The 24,019-nt window shown below is 39.2% G+C and overlaps 1 protein-coding gene across 1 annotated transcript in view; it reads right to left on the bottom strand.

Moving 5' to 3' along the window:
• Window positions 1–16,519, bottom strand: part of peli1b (pellino E3 ubiquitin protein ligase 1b) — a 48,719-nt gene extending 32,200 nt beyond the window's left edge. Inside the window, exon 1 of the mRNA XM_047351714.1 lies at window positions 16,256–16,519. The gene's annotated coding sequence lies outside the window, so the exon portion shown is untranslated. The remainder of the gene's footprint in view (window positions 1–16,255) is intronic.
• Window positions 16,520–24,019: the final 7,500 nt, after the last annotated feature.

Here is a 24,019-nt window from a genome sequence, read left to right on the forward strand (position 1 = left end):
ACTGGATTTGTTGTTTTGACAGCTGTTTTAGGAGGCTGTTATGCAGAAGGATAATAAATAAATCTTTCAAGAATTGTCTCACCGGCAGTTTTCTCCTGCCAAGTTCTGGTCGTAAAAATGTCTCACCTCATTTTCTTTTGGCTTAATGGAACAACATGCAAGGTATCGTAATCAGAGACGTAATCAGAGATTTTTTTCTAACTGGTGTTAGTTTAGGAACAGTTTCCACTGGGACAGTAATAACATTAAGTTTAGGATTACTATATCTGGAAAAATGTTGGGATATGAGCTATGAAGCCTCTATAACCAGGGTCAGCAACCTTTACAGTCCAACTGCCCTTTTTGCGTTGCTTCAATTTAATACAATTTGTCTGGAGCTGTAAAACTTCCATGAGCCTTTATATTTTTTAAATATGTCCAATATAAAAAGCACGTTTCTGGTATCAAAACTAAGAAAGACACCAGATTTTAAAAATGAAACAATATAAAAATTTTCTTGCACGGCATATTTACTGGAGGGCCAAAATGGTAAAACATCAAGTTAAAGCTAAAGGATATCATTGAGTTTTTTCACATGCTTTCTGAACATTCAGAGGCTGGACAGATCATAAAAAGGCTCAATGTAAGGAATGTATGGAAATAAAGCCTGCAAAACTAAACAGTACCACCTGCTGCTAAGAATCCAATGGACCTCACCTCTAACAAAAGCTCTCTTTTTCAAAATCCGTCTGAAACCAGCTCCAATCCCACTTGTGAATTGCAACAAGCAAGGCTGCTTAGTGGGGAAGAGGGCATTTCCACGTGCTTAACCTCACAACACTGAGAAACAAGTCTTTGGGAATAAACATAAAATGCAGCAAGGAAAAAAAAAAAAACAGTGAAGAGATTCATACATTCATACATTCATTGTTTTCATTTGTTGTTTCTTTTTTGTGTAAATACCACTATCCAATAACCCAGAGGTTGTAATTTGCAGTGATAGGAAGGAAATTCTGTAACCTAAGGTGATTAAAAGCAACGTAATGATTTCAAAGATGTTTATTCAACCAGATATCAATGAAGAAAAATATGATCTATGCTGTCAGGTATAGTTTGAGAGGAAACCAGACCTAAATCAACAGGTCAGAACATCGATAATTGGAACAAACCTTGGAAATAACAATTGGTTCATTACTAAGGTGTGCTCTCCTTTTTGACATCTTTTTATTGACTTTAACAACAGTCTGTTGTACTGTGAATAAAAGGTAGTTTTAAACTAACTTTTCCCATTGACTAGTTTCATAGCTGCAAAAATGTTTAAGTTTAGTTAGTGAAGGGATATTTAGATAAAATCGGTTTGTAAACTACTACAAAGAGACCTAAGGCTTATAACTTCAGTGGTGGTGTAACCATCTATGATTAGTCTAAAATACTTCCAATTAGAGCATTTTTCAGAGGAGAGGAGCTCCATGTGAAATGAGCCAGTCCTACGTCAGCGCCTCAAATCAAAAACCGCAACTTCCTGTATCAAAGAGCAGCTGTGTGGTGGGAAGGCCAACAGGTCTGCAGCTGATCCGAAAGAAAACCCTAAATAGTGGCAGTCTGACACATGAAGAGGTTTCATTTGGGAGTCAGATCCGAGTGTGATGGCTTGTAGCTGCTACCTTAAGTGCAGGGCTGAAATTATGTTCATTGATGGTTTGTTGAATTTAAAAAGTAATTAATGTCCTCAAATGAAGCAGAAAAGATGTTATTTTCCTAAATGATCAGAGGATTCAGTTTAATTTGGAGGAAGATATAACAGACTGTCAAATGTTAAAAATTATATAAAATTTAATGCAAATGGAGGACAAAAGACGTCTGTCTAAGGGCTGGAAATGGAAGGATTCCTACAAATTCTGGGAATAGTTTTCACTATTTTTCCAAATGGACTTTAAATGGAGCATTATGCAGCAAATCATGCTAAAGGCCTACACCATCTGACCATAAACCTCATGCTTGGTGTTGGCCTTAGAAACTGTTTAATCCTAACAACACTTGGGTGCAGAGTATGGAAGCATTTTCAGAAATGCTTTTTCATTTTAAGAATGTGGCTGCATTGTTTGACTCATAAATGAAATTAGTAATCAATAATCCTATTTGCATTTTAATTTTCTTCTTCAAGACTGCACATTCTTTCACTTAATTAAAATGAAAAAGAAAAAGACATTTGAGATTTATTTTTCAAAATGTACCCCAGCAAATGGATACCAAAATTCAATTTGAAATGTAAAATTTGAAAATGAAAAAGCATTTCCGAAAATGCTTTTTCATTTGAAATATGGTAACGATTTGCTTCCATAGCAGAGCATACAATTTACTATAAAGCTTTTCTTTTCACTTCAGAGTGGGGGGCAGCACACACAACAAACAAAAAGAGAATTTTAGATTCAATTCACATGTCTGAAGATTTATGTTGATGCAAGCTAGATTTCCAACTCTCTGGGTTATGTCTCTGTGGGTAGGGTTGCAAGACTGGTTCTGGGGAGAGGGATAGTTTTACACATTTTGAAGATTAGACTCCTGATGCCTCGGAAACTGATCTGTGAGATGATCTGGCAAACCTGAAGCCAGATCCTCTTTCCTTTATTTGACCTTCCATTTTGTCTCCTTCTTGGTTTAACTCATCCAGTCAACGACTTCATTTTCTGCAGTAACACAGAGAAAGGATGAGCTTCAACAACTTTTCAGGCAAAATGTGTCCCTTCATTAATTTTAATGAAAAGCAAATATTCATTGTGCTGCTATAGGAATAACAAATTGATTATTACAGTTATGCACTTATAAACCCCCTGTATTTATAGTTAGTTAGGACTTAAGCCCAAATATAGAATAAACAAACAGATGAAATTATGTAGTGGTTTTCTGAATGTATATTGATTTTATTTTTACTTTTATCTGACTTTTATTAAACTTAAAAAAAAGTTCTTCATAGAGGAAAAACAGGTAGAGCTAGCTTATAGTTGCTGCTTGATTAGTCGTGCTATCTGCTCTGGTAGCCAGACTTGCTGCTTGTAGCTTGCCGACTATTTCTAAAACTCTTACTTGAATAAAAGTGATGGCTAGCACTGCTTTAGTTTTGCTGTGAGCCAGCTGACTCGCAGTGCACAGCAACAGCTGAGGGAGCTGCAGCTCTGTGATACTCTATACGGAACGTTTAAGCAGTTTCCAACACGTAACTTTTTAAAACCTTGGTAAACCTTGCTGCTGGTAACCAGCCAAAGTCTTTTCACCCCTGATTGTTTTCAACCGTTTTTTAAAGATATTTTTTCAGCACTAGTGGCCTTTATTTTTATTTTTTGACAGTAGGCAGACAGGAAAGAGGGGTAGAGAGAGGGGGAGACATTCGGCAAATGTCGCCGGGTCCTGGACACGAACCCGAGACGGCCGCTTCGAGGACTGTAGCCTCCGTATATGGTCGCGGGCTTAACCCCTAAACCATCAGCGCTGTGCCGATTCAATAGTATTTTTCACACAGAAATTATCACAAAAACTAAAATTATTTTGTCACACGTTGCATGCTTGTTGCCTGCCATTTCTTCAATACCAAAATGTGTGAGAACACAATTTTTTTAAGCTACTGTGCTGAAGCGTTTGCCACACTAGCAATTCATTCAGCCATAAACAAAAGGTGTGTGTGAAAAGACACTGAAAGAAAGAGAGAAAATAACATATTTTATCATGTAACATTTGTTCTTTGGTATAATGAGCATAATTAATCTTTCCTGTCTGTTCTGCTGCACACACATTACCTAAAAAAAAGGCAAAGACGCTTGTAATAAAGGATTTGTAAAATATTGATGATCACTTTTTCAGTTCTTACCATCAGGAGGAATGGTTATCTGCCAAACTGAACATGTCAAATCAGTATCTGGCAAACATCTTGTGTTCCTCATCCTGCTCACACTTTCTTTTAGTGGTGTGAATTGGATCTCAGAAGCAAGGCTGCAACACCTCCTACATTTTTAAAATCTAATTTTCTTCATCTTTGCATATAGAAATGTTTTATGGGTTCAGCTGTCTTTAAATAGTGACAGCCTTAAATCCAAAGGGACATGATTAGACTCATTTTCACTCCTGCATCAGATCTGCATTCCTTAAGTAAGCTGGTACAATAAAATACAACACTTTCTAATTCAAGGTAACCTTAGAGGATTTTATGACAGTAAACTTGCTCTCTAATGCAGAGTTACAGAAAATAAATGGAGCCTGAATTAAACTTTTGACGTTCCACCTGGTGTTCACAAGCAGACAAGACTTTATGGATACAAATAACGTGTTGCTGTGAAACAGCTAGAAATGAAAAACTGATTGAAATATATCTGCACTTTTATATTATGTTCATATTATTCAAAAACAAACCCGATCTTCCTCCCTGGAGCTCAGTCTGCTCAGAGGTGATTTACGCCGAGCTAGCGTGTCGATGCACACAGGAAGTCCCAATTCCCTGCACACTCTCGGACACGCTCGCTCCTCTCATTCTCACTGGTCCCTAGAGGTGTTTTCTACTCTGCCTCTAAATGTGTGGCTATAAGAGGTCTTCTATTTGCACTGCGATGGATACAAACATAAAGTACATGAGTCTCATTAGAAAGAGAAGAGGAAATAATGAGGAAAGACAAAGATAAACTTTCAGTTTAGAGAAAACTGGACAAAAAACATAGTTCTTCAAGCTGCCTGGAGGTTTATCTTTCTATCAGAGGCTTAAAATATTAAAGCTGCAATAGGCAACTTTGTAAAAATTTATTTTTTACATTTGTTAAAACTGTCACTATGTCCTGACGGTAGAATATAAAACAGAAAATCTGTGAAGAAAATCAAGCTCCTCTGGCTCCTCCCAATGGCAATACAGCCATTTGCAGAAATACACCAATCAGAGCCAGCGTCAATCATGCTTGTGTACGTGCTGCTCACACCCCTCGCACAGCGCGGACCACTGTTCAAGCTCAAGATAGCCAGTGTGCTGAGCTTTCCTGCCACCATAAACCAGAAGCCCATTAAGATAGCAATGCTAAAGATTCCCCCTAACCCATAAAAGACGATGTTAATTGCAAAGTTAATTCTAACCATTACAGCAAAGGATCTGCGATCATCAAGAGTCATTTGGAATTAGGGCTTTAGAACTATGGAGCAGTTTCTGGATACAACATTCCACCTTGAAGATACTTTCCTGAACCAACAAACCACACGCTCTACGAGCCCAAAACAAAGCGAGCAGATCACAGCAGGTAAAATAACTGACGCGTTGCATCGAAAGCTATTCCCACAGAATTCTACGTCATGGTAACTGCACATTTTCTGATCTGTAGCAGCTAACATGTTGCGCACTCCAAACAAGTGCAGCGACGGAGAGTCATACAGATCTGTCAGAGAAACGGCAGACTGCTAAGAAGGATTCTTCTGAATCGTAATCGAATTGCTTCACCAAGTACCTAAAGATTCCCACCCGTAATTATAGGCCATTTACTGCTATCAAACACCTAGAAATTTCATACCATTCCAAAGGTTTAAAGTCTTTTTAATAAGATGGCTGCACACTGCCCATCTGCTGGCTGAAAGAAGGTCCCCACACATTTCCAATGATTACAACAAGGACAAATTCTTCTTTTTTTCCTACTTAGCTCCAATCAGCTAATGTCTGATTACTATACTGGTATTTCTCCAGAAAGAGCTACTAAAGGTAAATCGATCTGCACAGTAACCACTGTTCATTCATTGAAATAAGGCCTAAATTCTGATTCCCAAAGTCAAACAAAGCTCACAAGACCAGGTCTTGAAATAAAAAACAGCTACCTCACACATGAGAACTGGAAATCTTGACAGTAATGAGATGTTTACTATCATCTATGTTAATATTGTCTCATCAAGATAGAACAAAGAACCGTCCAAATGTTTTCAATACCAATGCTCCTTTGCTGTTTAAAGGTCAAGAATATGTCTAAAACTATTAAATGCTTGTGTGTGTAAAATAATAGGTAGTGTTGTCAGTGAGCGTGATGATGATCAGATGCCTCTGGTTCCTCTAACTTGTGATGTCATTCCCACCTCTGAGTTATGACTTCCAAAGAACACAGAGCCCAGGCAGAGCTGTTGTTTAGAGGTGTCGAAAAAAACTCTTCTTGATTATCACGAACAAAGATTTCCAGGAGAACCAGACCAGATGTTCTGGGTTTTTCATTTTACTTGCTGATTTTAATACAGGGAGTACATCTAATAGACGTAGGGTTTGGTAAAATTTTATGGAGTAGTACATAACGGAGCTGTAGCTAGACATGGGCTGGTTACTAGTATCAGGGAAAGATTCTGTGCCAAATTGACTCACGTTTTCTACAGCTATATGGCGCACAAAGTAACCCCTCCCCTACCTGTTGCTGCACATTGCCAGTTAGCTGGCTGAAAAAAGGGTACTACACAAGTTCAGATGTTTGGAAATATTTTTGCTCACAAGAAACTGTGACAGTCAGTTTTCTTAAACTGTGCTGCAACAACCCCTGGTGGTACTTAAAGAAATTCAATTCAATTCAAAAATACTTTATTCATCCGTGAGGGAAATTAATTATTGTTATAGCTTGTTTTATACAGGTTTCTTCAAATATCAGAGCTACTCCAACCTGCTGCCACCTTGAGCGGTGCAATTCTAGAACTTTATACTTTTTACTTGAGGTATCCTTTACAATCCCGTTTGTAGAGAAGTAAAAACAAACTAACTGTGAACTATTGATGACCAGCAGCCAAAAAGAGTTGTTAAAGCACATTATTCTTTGCGTCATTGGTAAGTCCAGGGAGGTGGATTCGGTGAACTCCCAGTATGAACTAAAGTGGAAGACAGTGAGGAACAAGAGTTTGTGCTTGTTCCATTTAGCTTTGAAGCCAAAACTTGGATCAGGGAACGATATGAAACCCAAATTAAACATCCTTTTGTTTCAAGTTGGAAATTCCTTTATAGGCTCAGTGATTACTTCTATTAGCTATGTGTGTGAACAATGTATTTCTCTGCATTCTGCACTTTCAAACACTTTAGCAACCTGTTGCTAAATGGGTTGGCTAGTGTGTAAAATATTTAATGAGATGCAAATCTTTAAAAGTACAAAGCAACATTTCCTTTGATTGCAGCTATTACCAAGTTTCATATAGGGCGGCCATATTGGATTTAGTGGTCACAAACCTCTAATTTCTCTACTCAGAATTCCTACTTCTTATAAGTTTCCTTTTTCCAACTTCAAATTTGAAAATTTTGACTTTTGATTAAGAAAATCAAGCCCAAATTTAAACCACATCCATAAATCACTCATGCAGTGTTTTTGTTTTGTTTTTATTAAATAAAAACTGAAAATATCCAGATCCTGGCATACTAAAGCTTTAAACCTGGTATTTACTGAGGTGCTAGTTGGTATAAAATGCTTGAGAACTATTAGTCTATTGAATGATGGCAAACATAAATACATATCAATCCAGCTTCTAGAGTTCATGTGGTTTCCTACGTCTAGACTTTACATTTTACCCTGAAAAGCAGCTTGAAGTCACAAGGCTGATTTCTTAACCACCACATGAAACAAATCTGTCTCCACTAGTCTGATCCTGTTTTATCTGGAAGTTGGGCAAAGCTTTAACTCTCATTAGAAAGCCAAATGTCATAAAAGAAAAGGTTTAAAAAGGCTCCATTTCAGGGAAATGAATGATGTACATCCTTTTCGGTCAGGATGGTAAACACATGTTCTCCAAAACGGTAACTAAGAAATTTAATTAGGCCTAGCCCATTTGTCATTTTTATGTGAGGGGGGTTAAATTCCCCCACTTGTATGAAAACATAGTGTTACAGTAAATCCACATTCGGTGGTATCAGGGCTCTCTGGGACGGCCTTTAGGTCACACTAGGGATCTCATAAACTCTCAGAAACAACAAAAGCACTTCCTTATGTGCTGTTGCCAAAACAGTTATTCTACAGCACTGCAAAAATGTTTCAAACCACTTTTGCTTTTAATATATTTTGCTTCCAAAGCCTCAAACTTTGGTAAGTTTTAAAGATATCTCTGATAGAGCTTTGGGATTTCGGGAAGTCTTTCAAAGTTGTTCTTTTCTTTGTGCCTGAATATGGCAGAAAACTGCCCAGTGTGTGCTTAAAAAGTGAGGAAAATGGACAAGTGAAGGGTGGGGAAAAAGTCTATCTCTAGCCAATATAAAGGGTCTGAAAGATGTTTCAAAGAAAAATCTAAGGATTCATAGGTTGATCAAATATTTGTTTTTTCCTTCAGAGATTCAGCTGAATAAATTGGAACAAATTTTGAATTTGTTGAAGGCTGCTTTTAACAAAGTGCCTAAAGATACGATTTAAAATCGGTTTATACTGTTTTTGCCTATGAGTTTAGAAGGCCGTATATGTCTGAATAGGTGAGAGCAAAGAAATCCTCTAAAAAAGGTCAGTTAATGGACAGAAAATTTGTGATAAGCAGCCAGAGTCCAAAGGTAAACCAACAAGGCAGACTGTAACAAGGCAGATTAAAATGGTCCAGTTGGAACAGCTTCCAGGCACTTGACCACAGGAAGCGTTGCCACAACAATATTCACGTCAACTGCTGAACTGCCAGACATGAAATATGTGCAGCGAGTCAGGAGAGGGACTTGGACATTAGAAACAAGGTGAGGAATGTAAACCCGAGCCGCAGCGCTGAACGCTGATGTGAAGGTTGTAACAGTGGTTTTAAAAGCTGCTCGCGTCTCAAAGCCCTGGGTAACCCACCGATACAGCTATAAAACAGACATCTTTAACTTCAACCTGATCCAACCAGGACAAGGCCCCCCCTAGTGCTCAGTGGCACCAGTCACATCTCCACCCACAAATCCTAAAAAGACAGACTGGAGTCAGACCCTTTGGCGCCAAATTCCTGCTGGGCATTAAATTAACTCTTCCTAACAAACTACTGGTTGCTCTGGAGCCACCATGAGACTGGCATCTCCACAGACTCCAGGATCCAGAATATGACCTCACCATGACAGGGTTCCCTGTTGGAGGCTGGGGTGGGTGTTCACCTTCAGGCTGAATGAAAGCTCAGTGGAACAGAACAGATGTCAGATGCTAAATTTGTGGAGCAGAGAGTGAATCTGACTCGTGACTAATGTCATCTAATCATTTCCTTCCCTGTAATGTGCTCGCAAAGAAAAGCAGCCAAAGAAAAGTAATTAAAAACATTTGTGGTTCTGTTTCTATTTTGTTATGAATAATGTTGTAAATGTTTGAAACAGGTTTCAAAAAATCTAACTTCAATTAGCTCACAAAATAACAATGACTTATCCTAATTATTTTTCATCTCCCTCTTTAATTTATTGTAATAGTTTAACAAAACTATTTGTAAGACAAGCATGAAAAAAAACATGAAACAAGTTGCTGGCATACTTCAACTGGAACAAACAAGTGGAGTATTGTTAACAAAGAGTAAGATTTTCTAATGCACTGATCATTTTTTAAATCTTGACCCAATGTACCTATATGTGTATGGATGTGTATTTTTGTTATGTTATGCTTTTAGGCTTCTCTCTCTGGTTGGCCTTGGTTGGACTCCGGTTGCAGTTTCTTCTTCTTGCTGGATGTCAAATATTTCGAACAAAGGAAAAACAGTTCAAATGACATTAACGGATTTCACTTTCATTACTTACACTGGAACAAAACTCTTGGTAATGTTTACATTAAATTCAACTGAGTGAGAATGTCACAAGAAGGTTCTAGGAGAATATGTGATTATTTATAGTTCATGTCTTAACATAACCCGAAGATGAGACTATACCTAAAGGGTTCAGAGAGAGCGTCTTTCTGCGGGACTTTGTCCACTGTCCTGAGAGCTGCGCCTGTAGGAGACAATCTGATGACAGACGGCAGGGAGGGTTGGTGTTCAAATTACAGCCTCATCAATGATTCAGAGGGCAGAATGCAGACTGCTGAATACTGTACACACATACAACTAACAGTCTTGTAGGACAGGAGACAAATAAGCAATGTCCTGGCCCAGCACAAACAAAAATCATAGTACAGTCACAGTGCAGCCATACAGTTAGAGCACCTAGGTGCCTGTGCATTGTAAACATTGCAATAGTGAACATGCTTGGCATGAAGGGAACTTCTAATCATGCCTGGATGTGAAATCTTACAGGTATACAATGAAAAATATCTGCATCACTTCAAAGGGGTTTCTTTGTCAACATACAGGGAGTGGCTGCATGCTACAAATTTAACTGCTTGCACAGCCAAGTATCATCTTTAGATTGGATAAAACATGCACGGTGACCGGCCCAAAAGCATGTTTCAGCAGAGCTCAAGTTAGGCGTCAGACTGTGTGTGAGAGTCTGTACTCGGTCAAACCTTTCTAAATACAGATTCATTGACTTTTGGTACAGTTTTACTTGTTTTACAATATAAATCACAGAGAAAAAAAAACGCACATGGAACGGCTATAGAGTCTTTTAGGAAAGGGTTTCAGATGAGATTGTGCATTTGTTGGATGTGACAGTGATTGCTGTGCTGAGAAAGCCAATATTTCTTCATCACCGATATTTTCTACTACTCTGCTTTGTTTTACCTTAACGTTTAGCCAGTTCACACCTATCTGAAGATTTCAAGGTGGCACATTCAACTGTGTTAAAGCATACACCCAATTTATAGTTACGTTATGTGATAAAAATAGGATACCCTATAAGAGCCTGTGTCTATATATATATATATATATATATATATATATATATATATATATATATATATATATATATATATATATATATATATATATATAGACACTGGTAATTAAATATTACCTGTAATTAAATTGATAATCCTTTCCAGAGATTTGACCCATGACTGTAATGTTTTTCTTTCAGTCATTTCCTTTCCTTAGGTCATGGGAAAATTTGTATGTTTATTGTGTTGAGGAAGTTTAATTTTATCCCAGGTCCTTGCTGTGAGTTTTTTTTTGAAGAAGGAATGAGGGCAAATACATCAGAGCCAGCAGGACTTTGTTGGTTTACATGGATCTGTAGTGTTCAGAAAGTCCTGCTATGTGATCCTTTAGCAGGGCAGTTGACTCCATGAGAGGAACAAAATGCACGGCTACAAAATGATCCTGAAATTCTCAAACTGACTGAAGCCAAATTAAAGGATTAGGTTGGATTTCTTTTTTTTAAGTGAGGTTCTGTGAAGTTGCCATCTGTAATAGCTCCCCTATATGTAGAAAATGGATGTCAACTGTCAGCAAGTTTGTTGAAAATGGCAGGAGCTAACACACTATTTTGACAAACTTTAGCCGCTTAAAACAACTCAAAATGAAAATGCTCATATTTGTGGATATAACAATATGCTAGTGACCCCTACTTTCTTTATATATTGTTTTCAGGGTAGAGATGATCTTAAAATATTCCAAAAGTAGTCAAAGTTCAGCAGGTATTCTTAAAGGCTTTCAAGAATTTTCTTTGAACTTTGGCTACTTTTTGGCTAATTGCTTTTTAAAGAATTTGCAACCTGGAAAAGTGGCAAGCTTTAAAACACAACTTACTCTCAAACAAGCAGCATCTAAGTCATGTCTTTATAAAAATAGCAAAAACATCCAGGAAAGGCCTGATGTAGGACCTGAGAGGTACATTATTTCTCTGTTGATAAGCTCCTACTACCAATATTTCTAAATCTCCAATTTAATGTTAATTATTTTCTAAGTTACAAACACTGGTGACACTAATTCATCCCTTTGAGTCTGCACTCATAGGTCAGAATTAGTAGCTTAACAAATTAGTCTGGAACTGCAATGAAATTACGTAAAAAAGCAGCCAATGTCCAAAGAAAAACATTGAAAGACATCCAAGATGCCTGAAGAACTCTTGATCAGGACCACTTTGAAAAATTTCATAAAACTCTGACTGATAGGTTGCAAAATATAAAAAAAAATTATGAATGACTTAAATGTGGTTCTGTATTGATCAAATGTAGTGGGACTTTAAAAATCTGTTTACATGTATGATCTCTTAGGAACTTTTGACCCCCTTTGGTCTGATACCGCTAAATACGTTTCAGTGCAGCTAACTGAAAGTTAGAAATTAGTAAACAGAGTCCACCTGTGTGTAATTTACTCTCAGTACAAAACCAGCATCTCTGTGAATGCCTCCAAGGTTTGCTAGAGAACATTGTGAACAGAAGGTGAAGACATGGATGTCCACCTGAACTGACTCAGAGGAGCATTAACCAGAGAAGCACCCAAATGGCTGATAGTAACTATGGAGGAGCAGCAGAGATTAACAACGTAGAGGTCAGAGTTCCGCTTGACAAATGGGAAATACCGAACTCGAGATTAGTTAAAAAAAAACTGCTTCCTTAAGAAAGCCTGCATAAAACCATTTTAAAATATTACAAGAAAATCTGACTCCTTAGAAGCTAAATAATAAGGCATCAGCATTTGCTTTGTTGACTAATCACTGCTGACTATTTTATGGATTTTTTTAGGCATCACTGCTCAGTCTGTTTGTGCATTACCAGAAGCAGCAGCACTCAGAGGCAAAGCCACAACGTCAACAAGCTCCACACTCAACCCAATCGGTGTGAGAGACTGATCAGCGGTGTTCACTCAAGCTCATTTGACACAGGAAGGTTGGGTAGAGAGGCAGGAAATGGTTAGAGCATGATCACAGGGGCTTTGAGTAGAGCAGGCTGTGTGTAAGAAAATGTGTCCGCATGTCTGTGTTTTTTTTTTAAAGAGCTAAAAAATATTAGGCCATTCTAACAAATAACGCAACAAAGAAACAGCAGAGATCACAGCTCAGCAACCTCACAATCATTGAGGCTCCCCACAGAAACAGTTTTGAGTACACACAATGCTAAATCTGAAATTAGGGAAAAGAAATGGCTGACTCTCCAGCCAAACCCCTCTTACATAAACCAGATAACTTACTCCTAAAATATTCTACACGTAAAATCCTCAATCCTTATTTATTTTGACCTGAACAGTGCTACAAATATACCTATTTAGCATCTGCAATATGAGGAATTCATCCTGTCCGTCTGTACCAAAATGCAATTTCCAAATGAGCAAAATAAAGCATGGAAAGAAACAGGACCCTAAGTTGAGTTAAAGAGGATTGGCCACGACAGCAGAAGACTAAATTTTTGCTTGAATGAATCTTGCTTTTCGGAGCTTATAAACTCTCTCCCTGAAGCATCCAACAGAGCAACCCATCACTGAACCATCTCATGAGAAAACGTACGAGAAGTTACAACAGAAGGAGAACATGAGAAGTGTGTCCGAAGCATGAGCTTCCTGAAGCAACAGTATGGAAAAATTACTGGTGGACCTAATGGTTTCCCTCCCCTCCTCTTTCCTTCCCTCACCTTGAACAGAAACAAGGCCATAAAATCATGCCCACTGTCTGACCCACTTTCCATGACAGACGTAATCTCCCCCCTGCACAAATTCAGCCTGTTCACGAGCCCCGGGTAGATAAATCCGGGCCCCGCGGAGCGAGCCAAGCTTCTCAAAACTCAGTGTGAGCAAAGCTGCTATCCAGCTGTGTGCACGATTGCAACCAGAGCTTCATCGAGCCGCCTCAGAGTGCAGGCACGTGCAAACTCAGAGATTACTGCAAAACCTCTCACAACAAACATTACCTTAATCAGTTGAACAGAAAATGACCCAGATCTACAACTGTTTATTGTTGCTTTAACATATAATGTTCTTATTTAAAAGTAGGGGTTTATGCTCATATTACATGCTCTAAATTACAGGAGAAACTTCTTGTCATCAGCTGCAGCAGCCCAGTGTCTGTCATCATGGCTGAATACAGACATGGAGACATAAAAAAGGTGTTTTTTAGCTCTTTAACAGGTGTATATAGAGCATTACAGTCTGTCTGTCCACCATAACACGGAAGACGCTGGGTCTGCTGTGTGGATGTAAAGATCCAAAACCTGATTAGGTTTCATGTAATGGTAAATTTTTTATGTTTTTATAAGTTATTTTTATCTCCTGAATAAATGTTTTCCATAACAGCTGTGGTCAGTGAAGTCTGTGAAATCGAAGCTGTTTTTTCCCTACACTTTATTACCAAAAACACACCGACAGAAACAAGGCAGACACCAACAAGTTACAATAAGGAGCAAAGACATGGCGATGTGTTACAGTTGACTTTATGAACATTTTGTTCTGCAGTGTCAGAAATGTGTTGGTCTGAGCTTCATTAATGATAAACAGTCTCACAAGCTTTTGTATACAGTGAAACTGGATCCTGCGTTGCATCTGCTTTAACACTGATTCAGCAAATGTCCACAGATTGAAACTGCAATAACCCTTGTGCTAAACCTTTGAACCTTGAAATTCAGAAAATAAAATCAATATTTATCAGAATAACAGCAAGCTGACACTGCCTTGCAGATGTATTCCTACTTCTTAAACTTTTTCACATCTTGTCATGCAACAACAAACTTCAGTTTGGTTTTCCTATTTTTATTGACTAACCAGCTTCCTTTTCCCTGTTGAAGGACATCATCCCCACACCATGATGCTAACACCACCATCTGTCACTGTGAGGATGGTGCATTCAGAGTGATGTGCAGTTTTGTTTTTTCTCAAAACAAAGTATTTCACATATGGGCAGAAATGCTTAATTTTGGTCTCATCTGACCACAGGTAGCAAAACCTAAAACAGGACTTTATATGGCTTTCTTTCGATGATGAACTGCACAACTAATAGTTCTTCTGTCAACAGGTTCTACCACCTGAGCTGTGGATTTATACAGCTCTTCCAGAGTTTTCAATGGCCTCTTAGCTACTTCCCTTAATAAAGCACTCCTTACTCAGCTAGTCAGTTTAGATCGACAGCCAACTCACGCTAGGTTTACAGCACTTTTATGAGCCATTTTGTTTTTTATCCCATAAAATCACAATAAAATGCAATGAAGTTTGAAGGTTTAACTAGACAATGCTACAAAAAAGGTCAAAGGTTGCTCTAGAGGCACGTTAAGAATGCTGGGACCATTGTAGCACATTTAGTTAAACATATTTAAATGCAACCAACTAAATGCGAGAAATAAGAATGTTTTTTTGTGGCCAGCCCAGGTGATGTTGGGACTGGGATGCTTGTCTGTGTCCCTACAGACTGGGTTAGTAAGGATTCAGGGCAGTGTTGAGACTCCATTAGGACATCCAAGCTCTCTCTCTCTTGCTCTCTCTGAACCCCAGCATGACACTGCCGACTTGAGTTTCCTCCCTGAAATCGAGACTCTCCACACCGACCATGGAGATCTGCACACAGGCCTGCAGTAAACACACACTCCAAAAAATTTGCAAACGTGTGTTTTAACAACACCTACACTACAGACTTCGGGACCTGACCCCTCTGTAGTAAAACCCCCAGTGTAAAATGCTAACTTCTGCAAAAATTTGCAAATTTATACATTCTCCCTCTGTCTTCAAAAGAACACCCACCAGAATTCCTGTGCAGCGTTTTCATTCAGAGCTTTGCAGGAATTGTTTTATTCAATACAACAAAAACCTTTATCAGATGTGTTCTGCAAGATGCATTGTTGTTATTTCTTTTTAACTCAAACTACTTCCAAAAAGTTGTAACCCTTCATTGCACCCTTCTGTGTACAATGCTCTGAGCATGCATTAACATCCTTCTGCTTCTTTACTTTGCTTTCCTACTTATTTCAATGAAAATTAGTATCGCAAAAGGATAGTACCAATGTTTTACAAAATACTAAATGAGTGAATCAGCTTAACAACAAGCAGACAATGGAAAAACGGCTCAACCCTTCTTCTGTATGACGATCTGCCAGCTTAACAACTCTTCACACCATCAGTGACAAACTAGGACAGACCGAAGCAGACGGAGGACGGAAAACAGCATTTTGGGAAGCAAGCGTTTGCTTTAATTTCTGAAGAAGGTTGACAGATTTCTCAGAGCACAGGATGGACATGGTGTAAACCCGGGCAGTAAGACAGACATATAGACGCTTCACCTCTGTGAAAACACGAATCAAAGCAGGTGCAGGCTCATGGATGTGTCGGTGTGTAGAAAACACTGGACAGAGACGAGGACTTTGTAGCTGCAGCGCTGCCCGATGACTTCCCAGCAGAGTGATAGGGCATTACCAAATGAGGTAAGAGCCTGTCTGGACAAAGCAGGTGACGCTCAGAAAACACAGTGGAATAAACCGCTCGCTCCTACACCGTTGTGCCTGCTGTATTTACCCAGAACAATCAGTGTACTTACTGCGATACGGGTGATGAAGTCCTTTCTCAATGTCTATTGGTGCTCCGAAGGAAATTTCTCATTAATTTCTCCGCGTCTGAGCTCGTAAACCAGATATTTAACCACGTAATTAAAAAATAGCGGAAGACAATGGGGGATTTTATTTGTTGGTCTCTCTTTACAGTAAAATGAGTGAACCTTTAAAGAAATTTGTGGGCACGGTGCGTTATGTTAGAGAGCAGCCTCTCCGTGTTGCGCTGTCCTTTGTTGTGAGCATCTCAACGTAAACACAGAGCGGAGTCGATCTCTGCTTCTGTGAGTGTGCGCATCAGGGGGACACGCCGGCAAAGCATGCTGGGAGCTGGAGTATTCTCAGCTCATCACGCAACGAGACTGCAGCTGCGTTCAGGGACAACAGGAGCTCAGGATATCTGAATTCAAAGTAGAAAAATAAAAAAATATTATAGAAAACGTTACGTAAAGGGTAGGTTTGATCTTTAAAACACACAGGTTGTTTTTAGTTTCCTTTAAGGTTTTATCTAAATTCCTAGTTTCAAATATTGAACTAATGAAGATTTGCTGCTGAGCTAACGTAACTGTTGTAACTGAAAACCAATTGTTTCTCTTTGGTTATGGTAAATGGTTAATGGCCTGCACATATATAGCGTTTTCTCAAGCCCCTAGAGACTCGAAAGCGCTTTACACTACAATCAGTCATTCACCCATTCATACACACATTAACACACACTGACAATGGTAGACTACATTGCAGCCACAGCTGCCCGGTACACTGACAGAAGTGAGGCTGCCATACACAGGCGCCACCGAGCCCTCTGACCACCAAGGAGGGTAAAGTATCGTGCCCAAGGAGACAACGACTGAGAGAGACACACTGCAACCCGAAGATGAATCAGACTTGTGGACGTCCAAAAGACAGAATCAGCTTTATTTGCCAAGTTTGTGACACAAGCAAGGATGTGACTTCAGTTCCACTTTGCTCTCAATGAAGACATTTTACATATAAATATATGAAAAGGGACCCCAAAGCCAGCTCAAGGAGTATGGAGTTCGGGCCCCTTTATTCTCTGTACCAGTGCAGCAGGAGTTTGGTCCGGATTGCGGGCACTAAGTCGGACCCGGTGCATGCTGGGTTTAGGCAGGGTTGCCCTTTGTCACTGATCCTGTTCATAACTTTCATGGACAGGATTTATAGGCACAACCAAGGGCCGGAGGGGGTCTGGTTTGGGACCAGTGGATTTCGTCTCTTCTTTTTGCAGATGACCTGCTGGCCCCCTCTAGCCAAGACCTACAGCATGCACTGGGGCGGTTCGCACCCGAGTGTGAAGTGGCTGGGATGAGGATCAGCTCCTCCAAGTGAGGGGTTGGCCAGGGTTCTCGACTGGAAAAGGGTGGTTTGCCCTTTTCAGTTTGGAGGGGAGTTCCCGCATAAAGTGGAGGAGTTCAAGTATCTTGGGGTTCATGAGTGAGGGGAGAATGGAGCAGGAGATCAACAGACGGATCGGTGTGGCTGCCGCGGTAATGAGGACGCTGTGCCAGTCCGTTGTGGTGAGGACAGAGCTGAGCCAAAAAGCGAAGCTATCGATTTACTGGTTGGTCTATGTTCCTACCCTCACCTATGGCCATGAACTTTGGGTCATGACAAAAAGAACAAGATGTATTTTGGGTCTGTTTTGTTCTGTTTCACGCTGGCAGTAATGACACCCGGTTACGTCAATCGGAGGTCACTGAAATTAGTGTTGCTTCGGTGTGTAAGTTTGCCAAAACAATGTCGGACTCCGTAATTTTCTCTGGTCCCCTCCCCGATCTGACCAGTGACGACATGTTTAGCCGCATGCCGTCATTCAACCGCTGGCTGTCTAGGTGGTGTCCAGAAAATGATGTGGGCTACATTGATAACTGGCAAACATTTTGTGGGAAAACCTGGTCTGATCCGGAGAGACGGCATCCATCCTACTTTGGATGGAGCAGCTCTTCTTTCTGGGAATCTGGCCGAATTTATTAGTTCACCAAAACTGTGAGAACCCAGGGTTCAGACCAGGAAGCAGGGTCGTAGTTTAACACTCCTCTCTGCAGCTTCTGTACTGCTACCCAGCCATTACCCTATTAAGACAGTGTCTCGCCCACGGCCAAAATTCAGTCAGTCAGTCAGTCAGTCATTTTCTACCGCTTATTCCATAGTGGGTCGCGGGGGAGCTGGTGCCTATCTCCAGCAGTCTATGGGCAAGAGGCAGGGTACACCCTGGACAGATCGCCAGTCCATCGCAGGGCAACACACAAACAACCATGCACACACTCATTCATACACCTAAGGTCAATTTAGAGTGACCAATTAACCTAACAGGCATGTCTTTGGACTGTGGGAGGTTTTAATCTATTCAAAATTGAATAGATTAAAACATTATCTACAAGGAGGAAATCAGGAAAATCAGATTTATTTTGCCTCACAGAAACCTTGCTGCAGCAAGAGGTTTATGTTACTATAAATGAGTCAACTCCTACTAATTATTTAAATTTTCACATTCCTCGAATTACTGGGCGAGGAGGAGGAGTAGCAACCATCTTTCAGTCCGATTTATTGATTAGTCCCAGACCAATCAATAGCTACAACTCTTTTGAATATTTAATCCTTAGTTTTCCTCATCCAAATTGCAAAACACTAAAACCACTTCTGTTTGTTGTTTTGTACCGTCCACCAGGCCGTTACTCTCAATTTTTAGATCAGTTTTCAGACCTTTTATCTGATTTAGTGTTAAAGACAGATAAAGTTATTATAGTGGGGGATTTTAACATTCATGTTGACACTGAAAGTGATAGCCTAAATATAGCGTTTAATGCTATCTTAGACTCAATTGGCTTTGCTCAAAATATTAACAAACCTACCCACCTTTGTCTTCATTCTCTGGACTTTGTGCTGACATATTGCATTGAGTGTAAAAACATAATATTTTCTCATAACCCTGTCCTGTCTGACCATTTTTTAATAACCTTTGAGTTTAATTTAACCGAGTACTCAACACCTGAAAGAAAATTTCATTATAGTAGATCATTATCAGACAATGCTGTAACAACCTTTAAAGAATCTGTTCCACGTTTAATTTCCTCATTATCACAAAAAAACACAGTGGAGGGCAATAATTTTGTTTTTGCCCCTTCACAAATTGATTCTCTTGTTCATAGTGTTACTTCATCATTGCGTGGTGCATTAGACATTGCAGCCCCCTTGAAAAAGAAGGTAATCATTCATAGGAGGCAGGCTCCTTGGTTTAATTTAGATCTGCGTACTTTAATGCACAATGTTAGAAAATTGGAGAGAAAATGGCGCTCTACACACCTAGAGGATTCCTACTTAATCTGGAAAAATAGCTTTCTGTTGTATAAAAAGACAATTCGCCAAGCCAGAACAGCTTATTTCTCATCATTAATAGAAGAGAACAAGAATAATCCTAGGTTTCTCTTTAGTACAGTTGCTAAATGTACACAGAGTCATAGCTCTGTTGAGCCCTTAGCTCTCAGCAGTCATGACTTTATGGGATTCTTCCAAAATAAAATTGATTCTATTAAAAATAAAATCTTTGACATACTCCCGAAGGTGATTACTTCATCCTCAGCAAGTGAGACAACGTTGGAAATAACTGCAGAACCTGATTTGTGTTTGGACTGCTTTGATCCTGTGGAGCTTCCCGAGTTATCAGAAATATTAGCTTCATCTAAACCTTCAACTTGTATGTTAGACCCAATCCCAACCAAATTATTTAAGGAAGTGTTCCCTCTGATTACCAGCCCCATTTTAGATATGATTAATCTATCCTTAGTAAATGGATTTGTAGTACAGGCTTTTAAGGTAGCTGTAACTAAACCTTTACGTAAGAAACCTTCACTTGATCGAGATGACTTGAAAAGTTACAGACCTATATCCAATCTTCCATTCTAATTTAATATTCTTGAGAAAATAGTTGCTAATCAAATATGTGAGCATTTACACAGCAATGACCTGTTCAAAGAGTTACAGTCAGGCTTCAGAGCTCATCATAGCACTGAAACAGCTCTGCTGAAAGTCACTAATGATATTCCTATGGCCTCAGAAAATGGACTTGTGTCTGTACTTGTCCTGTTAGTTCTCAGTGCTGCATTTGATACAGTCGATCATAATATTCTCTTAGAAAGGCTGGAATATGCTGTAGGGATTAGGGGAACAGCGCTAGGCTGGTTTGAATCTTATCTGTCTGACAGATTCCAGTTTGTTCATGTAAATGATAAATCATCTTTAAACTCCAGGGTTAATTGTTCAGTACTTGGGCCAATTCTCTTTACTATATATATATATATATATACTTCCAATAGGTCAAATTATCAGGCTGCATAGGATAAATTTTCACTGTTACGATGATGATACTCAGCTTTACTTATCCATTAATCCTGATGAGCCCAACCAGTTAGATAGACTACAAGCATGTCTTGAAGACATAAAAACTTGGATGACTTTACATTTTTTGCTTCTAAATTCAGACAAGACAGAAGTTGTCATCTTTGGACCGGAGTCTTTAAAAAGAAACTGCTTAGTCAATCACTTAACCTGGATGGCATTAAATTGTCCTCCGGTAATAAAGTGAAAAACCTTGGTGTTATTTTTGACCAGGACATGTCATTTAAATCCCATATTAAACAGGTTTCTAGGATTTCCTTCTTTCACCTCCGGAACATTGCCACAAGTAGAAATATCCTGTCCAGGAGTGACGCTGAAAAACTAGTCCATGCATTTGTTACTTCAAGGCTGGACTATTGTAATTCTTTACTATCAGGATGTCCACAAAATGCAGTTAAAAACATTCAGCTGATTCAAAATGCTGCAGCAAGAGTTCTGATGAAAATTAAAAAGATAGATCATATTTCTCCTACTTTAGCTTCCCTTCATTGTCTCCCTGTTAAATCCAGAATAGAATTTAAAATTCTCCTCCTCACATATAAAGCCCTTAATAATCTATCTCAATCATACATCAGAGATCTAATTGTTTCATATGTTCCTAACAGAGCACTTCGTTCTCAGACTACTGGTGGTTACTGGTGGTTCCTAGAGTCTCTAGAAGTAGAATGGGAGGCAGATCCTTTAGTTATCGAGGTCGTCTCCAGTGGAACCAGTTCCTGGTTTTGGTCCATGAGGCAGACACCCTGTCTACTTTTAAGGCTAGGCTTAAAACTTTCCTTTTTGATAAAGCTTATAGTTAGAGTGGCTTAGGTTATCCTGAACTATCTTCCTTATTTTTTTACCTCCGTCTTCTTCCCTCCCTGTTTGATGGAGTAAGGGGGAGTCAGGTTTAGCCTAAACCGGCTCAGTTATGGTTGAGGTGCAAACACACCCTCCATTTCTGCTACCTGTATGACCCCCTCTCTTTTCCAATGGTTATAATCAGTCTGACAGAGAGAGGTATCCCAATCCTTGTGGTTTTTAGTATAACAATGGCCATCAGTGGGGTCTAGATGGACAAACTTTATCAGTTTATTATTTTACTTAGTGCCCCTACATGTGGCCCATTCTGGGGTGGCCGGGCTCTGGCACTCGGTGGTTTGGTCTGGCCTCCCAGGCAGCCCCGCGCCGTTCCGGACCCTTTATGGGGTGCCTTGAGACAACATTGTTGTAAATAAGAGCTAAACTGAAACTATCTGTGTAGTTATGCTGCTATACGATTAGGCTGCTGGAGGACATAATGACCACTTTCACCCTCTTCGCTACATTCTCACACTACTCTCCAATTTTGCATTATTTGCTGTTATTTCAGTTTTTAACTTTATGTTCTCTCTCTTTTCTCTTCCTAGAAGCTACACCTGGCCTGACTCTGTGTCTACTTGTGACACCTTTCTGGAGAGGGGCATTGTCCAAGCTTCCACTGGCAACAACTTAATGCTCACCTTCTACAGATGATCCACATGGCCCTGTCTTTCAGTGTTTAACCCTTTCTCTCTCCTAGATATAGTATTCGATTGAGCTTTTACTGTAACTAATTATATGTGCTCTCTTTCAGACTCTAACCTTGAAAACTGGCTCAAAGTTTATCTGCTCATTTTTTCTAGATGAAATGACTAAAGCAGCTATATCCACTGACATTTACTTTTCCTTCCCATAGAAAGTACTCCTGGATCAGTGTTTCTGTATTCTTTGTGTGTCTCTACTCGGTTCTCTCAAACCCCCAGTCGGTCGTGGCAGATGGCCGCTCATATTGAGCCTGGTTCTGCTGGAGGTTTCTTCCTGTTAAAAGGGAGTTTTTCCTCTCCACTGTCGCTACATGCATGCTCAGTATGAGGGATTGCTGCAAAGTCAATGCCAGTGACTGTCCACTGTCTCTACATGCTCATCCAGGAGGAGTGAATGCAACAAATCTCTGACTAGATGCAATCTGCTGGGTTTCCTTAGATAGAAAAACTTTTGATCCAATTTGAATAAATAACTGAATCTGACTGCACTGTTCAGTGATTAGGATTAATTGGAATGTATGTACCTGACTTTTGTGAAGTGCCTGGAGACGACATGTGTTGTGAATTGGCGCTATATAAATAAAACTGAATTGAATTTTGTGGATGAGCCAAACCACACAATGATGGATGAACACAGGACTTGATATCTTGCCTGATGCCTTTTGATTTTTCAGTGATGTCAAGCAAGGAGGCATTGTGTTTTAGGTGATGCCTTTGATATAGATCCATCAGTGTGCCTTAATTTATGCACTCTTTTTTTAGTAACTTAAAAATTTATTTTATGGCATACGACAGACACCTTATGGAAGAAACAGTATACACAGTATAATATATGTACATTGAAAAATTATATTTTCTTATTTAGATTAAAAAACTCAAAAACTGACAAATCTTTGCTCATATTAATTAAATACATCAACAACAAACAAAGGCGAAAGGCAAAACTAGTGAATAAAAATCTAAACAGAGGAGTTTATGGTTGAGTCAATGACTGCAAGGTCCTAAGGTTCTATGGCTGCAAAACGAGCTCAAATCATTACCCTTCCACCGCCATGCATGACTGTGTTTGTGCTAAAATGCTGTGCCTTATATTTCTTTAATTTGGTTCCATCTGTCTAAAACTGTTGCAGAGGTCTTATGGTTCATTCAGATGTGGCTTTGTTTTCTTTTTAAGAGACTCTTCCTCCTGGCAACCCTTTTAAACAAGCCAAACTTGTTTAGTCTTTTTCTTATCAAATGTCATGAACTTTAACATTTCACATGTTAACTGAGGCCTGTAGTGTGAGATTTTAAACCTCTGAATATTATATGGTTTGAACTTTAGGTAATCGTATTAGGAATTCTATTGAAAGGAAGATTTCCAACCGCTTTAAATACTTAACACTTGAATAAAAAATCTTCATTGTTATATGATACAATCCATTTGTATGGATATTGCCTTAGAACTCATAGTGAGGGAAGAAATATCAACTTCTTTAGGTCAATGCTGAAGATTTACCTCTCTGGTATTGTGACTTATGAACACACCTGAATACTCCAGAGCTGCAAACTCTTTTATTCCCATCATCATATCTTCATGAGGACAGGTCCAATTCTACTGATAATTTGGACAGTGATTTACTGACTTATTATCTGAGAGATTTTTTGTTAAAAGACAATTGTCATGATATGATTAAAGAGGACTCAAACGCAAAACAGAACAGAAATCAGGCTTAATGCTTCAATGATACAAATGAGACGAACTTACAAAAATGGTCTTGCCCAAGGAAGTGAGACAGGAAGCACTGGAACAGGACC

The sequence above is a fragment of the Girardinichthys multiradiatus genome, chromosome 22 (assembly GCF_021462225.1).
Source record: "Girardinichthys multiradiatus isolate DD_20200921_A chromosome 22, DD_fGirMul_XY1, whole genome shotgun sequence".
Lineage (NCBI taxonomy): Eukaryota > Metazoa > Chordata > Actinopteri > Cyprinodontiformes > Goodeidae > Girardinichthys > Girardinichthys multiradiatus.